This window comes from Gallus gallus, chromosome 6, assembly GCF_016699485.2.
Source record: "Gallus gallus isolate bGalGal1 chromosome 6, bGalGal1.mat.broiler.GRCg7b, whole genome shotgun sequence".
Classification (NCBI taxonomy): domain Eukaryota; kingdom Metazoa; phylum Chordata; class Aves; order Galliformes; family Phasianidae; genus Gallus; species Gallus gallus.
In genome coordinates, this window is record NC_052537.1 from 35,124,430 (window position 1) to 35,130,837 (window position 6,408).

The following is a 6,408-nucleotide window of genomic DNA, read 5'->3' on the forward strand; positions in this document are numbered from 1 at the left end:
CCTCTGTAGCTGTGTAACTTAAGAACTGATACCAAGTATGTCTATGGGCTCTGCTGTCCCGGAGCTGTAATTCTGGTTGGGTTTGCTTGTAGGTGGAGCTGCAGTGCTGCTGGTGCCTGCCATGTGTGGGTGCAGGCTGCCTCTCGGTGGTGGGAAGGGGCTCACTGCAGGATGCTGACTGCAGGGCACAGCTGCCTCAGCTCCCTCCTGGCTCACAGGGGAAGGTGGGAAATCCTTATGAGACGTTCTCAAGCACAGCTCCAGCCGTGTGGTCAAAGCCTTAATTCCTGTGCTGCTGGGGAGTGTGGCTCATGCACTGCTGCTGCCTTGCAGGGATAACAGCAGTTATCTCTGATCCAACCCACGTCCATCTGTGGTTTTAAATGATGCAGTAGTGAAGCATTAGTGAAAAGTGTCAGTGGATGAAGTGTGGAGCAGGACTTTTCTTGCTTTGAGTGGCTGAAGTGAGAGTCCTGCAGCAACACTTAACTGCTGTGTACTATTAACTATATAAAACAAATTTGCCCAACCAGATAACTCTGGTTAGGAAATAATTCAAAAACACCTTGAAATGTTCACTTTTAAAGGTGCCATATAGCTGAGACAGTGCAATGCTGTTTTTAAATTAAACATTAAGTTGGAAATATATGAGCATTGGTTAAAGCCTTCAGACAGTCCAACGAGAAATTTGATGCGCTTAATGGTTTTAATTTGGGGAGTATTAAGTGATCGGGAAGATGCAGTATCTCATTTTGTAGTGCAAAAGTGGAGGAGACCAGGGATGTTTTTCTTAAATTCCATCCCCTGGTTTGGGGTCTGCGTGGGCTGCAGTGCTTCTTTTGAATGTTCTTCTGCTTTAGATGCAGAGTTTTAGAAGGCCCAGCAGAGCTGCCTTTGGTACTGCTGAGGGTATGAGAGTCACAGTACGACATTGGACCACGTGAGAACAGTGACAACTGAAGTGAGAGTCGTAGAATCATTCAGGCTGGAAAAGCTGTTTGAGATCCCCGTGCCCACTGCCCACCCCTCAGTGCCACATCCCCGCGGCTCTGAACACCTCCATGGACGGGGACTGCCCACCCCCGGGCAGCTGTGCCAGCGCCTGGCCGCTCTCTGGAGCAGACATTGCTCTGATGGCCAACCTGAGGAGTGCTGCATTTGATGGGACAGAATTAAAACCGTGAGTAAGGCATGTAGGGTGGGCTGATGAGCCCTGCCCCTGCAGGGCTCTTTGAGCAGCCCACGATCAGGTAGGCGCCCAAGTTGGGGTTTTTAGGGAGCACTCAATGCTCCCATCAGTCTATGAGTGGGAGGTGAGGTGCTCAGCACTGCTGTGGGGTGGCAGGATGTGATCGCGGTTCATCGGGGCAGGTAAGTGGGTTGTTGTGCTGCATGGCCTTTGGCTCTTTCAAAATGCCTCTCCCACTGAGCCATTTCCCATCTTATTTCCTATCTTGAGCTAGGAAATAGAGATCTGCTTTTGCTCCGGTCATCCTTTTAAGCAAACTGAAGGGATGGCAAAGGATAGATTGCAAACAGTCTCGGCCTTTGCAATCTATAAAGGCTCCCTGTAGAAGTGTGAGTGGATGGTGCTGCCTGAGTGCGTGTTGGAAGGCTGTGGGCTGCCCGTTTCTGTGCTTGGGGTCTCCTGCGTGAAAGAACGTGAGTTTCTTGGGACCAGTTCTCCGAAAAGCCACAGCCTTTTGCCTCTTCATTGCATCGCCGCACCTCCCTTTGGGTTCAGGCTGAGCGCCGGGGCTGTGCAGAGGCAGAAGGGGGCAGTGAGGCACTGCGTGGGCTGCCCGGAGAGGTGGGGGTGGTCCCTGCACACAGCCCAGCGCAGGGGATGGGCTCTGAGCACTGATGGAGCTGTGGGTGTCCCTGCTCACTGCAGGGGTGGCACCGGGTGACCTGTAGAGGTCCCTTGTGACTCAGACCATTCTGTGGTTCGATGAAATAGCGGAGCCGCTGTCGGTGCGACAGAGACGGCGGGGGGCCGTGCCTGCAGCCCGGCACTGCGGCGACTGTCCGCCAGAGGGCGCTGCTGCGCTGTGGTTCTCCGGTTCTGTTCCTTTCTGAAGGCGCTCCCATAGGGAGCTGTATGCAAAGGGGAATTTGGACTCTTTTCGGCTGCTTTTTTTTTTTTTTAAACTTGCCCAGTGAGTAATAACAACTGCCTGTGGTTACTGTGGTCATCATAGAATCGCAGGAGTATGGGATCCCGTGGTCTGGGTACACCCCTGCCCCCCAGCTCAGGCTCCCCGGGCCCAGCTGTGTCCATGGGCACCTCCAGGGATGGGGCAGCACAGCTCTGGGTGGTGCTGGGGCTGCACCGCCTCTGGGTGAAGGATTTCCTCCCGACACCCAGCCTGCATCTCCCCTCTGTTAGTTTAAAGCCATTCCTCCTGTACCTGTTGCTGTCAGATGACTGTTGCTCTCCCCCTCCTGGTGCTGGCAGAGGTGGCTCATGATGCTCTGGGTGGGAGCAGGGGGAGCTGAACCAGGGGCAGCTGTAGGGCTGGGAGACGTGTGATGGAAATGGAGGGAGGGGTTGGGAGTGGGGTCCTCTATTGAGCCCCCAGAGAGGGGTTCCCTACACCCCCAGCATGGCCTGGATGAGAATTAATGGCCCTACGTGGTAGTAGGGGTGGCAGGGTCTGACCTGCAGCAGTTTGGTTGGTAAACAGGCTGATTCTTCCTCTTCTTTCAGATTTATTTGTTACTGATCCCTCATTCATTAGGAAATGCTGTGTTGTATTTTAGTGCTGTGACATCCAGGTTCAAGGTACCAAATCCACTGTTTCACATCTCTGGGTGAAGATGTGACCCCCAACACCCTGCAGGCTCTGGGCAAAGTGGGGGGGGGGGGGGCAGGAGGGATGACTCAGTCTCTGGCATCACCCTGCTTCCCTGTCCTGCAGCAAACAGCTCCTGGTACCGCTCCCACCTGGGAAAGAGCTGCAGTTTGCCCAGCTGTTGTGTTACTCAGTGTGGTGGTTTCTGTTTGTGCGCGGGAGGGACTCGAGCTGGGGGCTGAGCAGCTCTGTGTATGAAGTCCACTCCATAGCAAGTGTGTGAAAGTGCAGGCAGAAAGCTCCGGTGTTTTGCCTGGACAGCTTGAACACCTATAGCAGTTGCTATCACCAGCTTCCTGTCCTCCCTTTGCTTTCCTTTCCTTCCTATCCTGCCTCTCCTTTCCTTTCCTTCCTATCCTTTGCCCCCCTTTCCTTCCCTTCCTTTCCCCCCGCGCACCGCCAGGCGGAGCCATCCGCGCACCGAAGGAGCTGCGCTCTGCGAGGCGCATTAACGCGATCGCTGCTGGCATCGAGGGCATCGTTTAATGAGAAAACACGGTGGGAAGTTCCTCTGTACGCCGACGGAAAGCCGAAACGGTGCAGCGTTCCCTCGGTGTAAAGGATCCACTGCACCGCAGAGTTCGGATGGCTGTGGCCAGCCAGGTTGTGCACAGCGTGGGTTCAGGAGGGTGTGTTGGGCACTGTGGGGTGTGTGTGCAAAATCACTTCTGTCCTGCGTGTGTTTGGGGCTTTCCATGAGGCTTTGCAGCTCTCCTTGGGTGAGTGGCTTGCAGGAGATGAGTTTCCAAGAAGGCAAAATTGCAGCGTCTCTCTGAAGCGAATCGTGTCCTCTTAATTATTCGTTGTGGGTTTTGGGTGCGTATAAACAACGGGTGCGTCTTAATGACAGCCAGGATGATTATAGGAAATGCAAGCATTGAACATTTTAGGCAAACTGCATATGTTTGTGCTGAGAATGTTTGTAGGGATTCCTGCAGAGGGCTCACAGATGGACGGGGGGAGCCCTGCAGGGCCCGCATCCTCGGGACCAAAAGGCTGCCTGCTATTTGCAGACCTCACAGGAAGGGATCCCTGGGGGCTGAATGCCCACTTTGGCAAACATACGCTGCCGTGCTTCCATCCTGTGCTCAGCCGATCAGTTCCCAGGGAACGTGCTGGATTAATTTCATTGTGGCCAGGTTAGTGGAAAAAATATGGACAGATGATTAAAACCTTCCTATCCCTGTGTGTAAGGACAGATGTTTCGTTCTTCCATGTGAGCAAATAGGAATGTGCTTCTTCATTGTTTAGAAACAGGAAAATTAATCATTGAGAGTCCGAGTTCTTCTCGTCCCAGCCCTGCAGCACAGAAGGGGACAGCAGAGGCTGCCACTTAATTTCCAGCCCACCCATCAATGGGCTGATGGCCTTTATCATACAGGTCTGTGCAATGAGAGTGCAGTGCTGCCTGCAGCCCCGGCTCACAGCCCACCCTCAGGCTCTGGGGTGATGGGCTCAATTTGGCAAAGTAGCAAACGAGTTGCAAACAGCGTCAGAATCACCCTCAGGATGGTCCTTCTCATAGAACTACAGAACCATAGAATGGCCTGGGTTGAAAAGGACCACAGTGCTCATCAGTTCCAACCCCCTGCTATGTGCAGGGTCGCCAACCAGCAGCCCAGGCTGCCCAGAGCCACATCCAGCCTGGCCTTGAATGCCTCCAGGGAGGCTTTTTTTTTTTTTGTCTTCCACATCAATGAATTCCCAGCAGATGTTACATTTCTAATGTGTTTCCATCAGTAACCACTGCTTTGCCCCCCGCCCACCCGTGCCGTGCAGCACCGCAGCTCTCAGCCCTATTGGGAAGCATCTCCCCTCCTTTTCAGGTGAGCACTGCTTTCACGTGCTGCTCCTTTTGTCAGTGCCCTTTGAAAAGATTACTGCTGCCAATGGAAGAAGTAATCTGTCAGAGCTGACATTCATCCTCTCTCCTCTAAATTGCTATCTCGTCTTGCTCCGGCTGTGTCTGTAGCAAGGTAAGGAGGTATTAGTGGAGTCAGCACTGGGTTTTCCTTATCTTTTTATTAAAGCCACCGTTCCCCGTGATTCTGATAGCGATGGGGGGTGTGTTAATAAAGAAAATATTGATGTCTACATCTTGATACTGGTAATGCCCTGGGGCACAGTGACAGCACGTGTGTAATCGTGGAGCTGATGTAGGAGTGCTCTCAGGGGGAGACGCTGTGAGCCCCAGGCTGGGAGAGTCCTGAGGCACCTGAGTTTGTCATTGGAGACCTTTGCTGGAAGTCCTGTGTTGTCCCCATCCCTGGAGGTGCCCAATGCACAGCCTGAGCTGGTGGGGGCACTCAGAAGCACTGTGTGCATGTTGCTGCCCATGGCAAGCTGGAGCAATGCTGCCGGGTTCTCTTGCTGCCCTACCATCTCCTGCCTCTCACAGACTGTTAATGACCACGTTGAAATACAGAAGCCCAAAGACTGATCCCCGGGGCACTACACCATTAACCTTTCTCCATGCTGAGAATTGGCCATTTATTTCTATTCTCTTTCCCATCTCTTAACTTGTTTTAATCCGTGACAAGATGTGATCGTTCACCCGGTGCTAACCGTGTTTCCTTTACAGCCTGGAGGTACATTGGGATTTTATCAAATGCCTTTGAGTACATGAACGAATCGTACCTCCCTGCCCTATCCGTTATGTCTCTTTCGCCCCATGAAAAGCTCTCAGTAGGCAAAGGAGGTGCACATCACCATCGCTGCTGTTTTGGAGTATCACCAGAGGATTCTGTGTTCTGGAAGTGCCAGTGAGGTGCTGGTTTCAAAGCACTGATGGGAAAAGGTCACTTTCTTGCTGTTGCTTTGCATGCCCGTGGTGGGCATGGTGGGGCGTGTTGGGCTTGGGGATCTAAGAGTGCTTTTCCAATCTTAATACTCCCTGGTTCTATGCAGGAGCACTGTGGGCAATAGGGATTCTGGTTTTCCCCAGTGGGTGCAAGAGCGTGGCCCAGCTCTCCCATCCATGAGAACTTGGAGTGGCGTCACCTTGATTCCATCTTTTCCACTCCAAAGCTCAGTTTGCTCGGAGGTAAGCAGCTTACAGAAAGGCTTCTGCTGCAGCTCGCGTCAGGATGGGAGGCGTAGAGGTGTGTTGTGCTTCCATAGCTCTCCTTGGGCTGCTTCCATAGTCCCCCTTGGGCGCAGCTGAGAGATGCTGCAAACAGTTACGTTGATGTGTGGCAACATGAATATCCATCCCATGTGTAGTGCAGCGGGGAAGATGTGACAGTGAATGGTTCATGTGATGGAAACTACAGAGGTGAGCACACCAATGTGATGGTTTTGTATCTTTCCTTCTGAAACCTAGAGGTGTTGTGGGATTTATGATACTGTATTTATTGGCTTTAAGTTTAAACAGAATGAACAACCTGATTTATTGGCTGTGTGCTGAATTTAACCTTAAATGTTACAGAAAATGTAAACAGAGAATTTAATGAAAACTCCATTATAGATCACAGAACCATAGAATGGCCTGGGTTGAAAAGGCCCACAATGCTCATCCAGTTCCAACCCCCTGCTATGTGCAGGGTCGCCAACC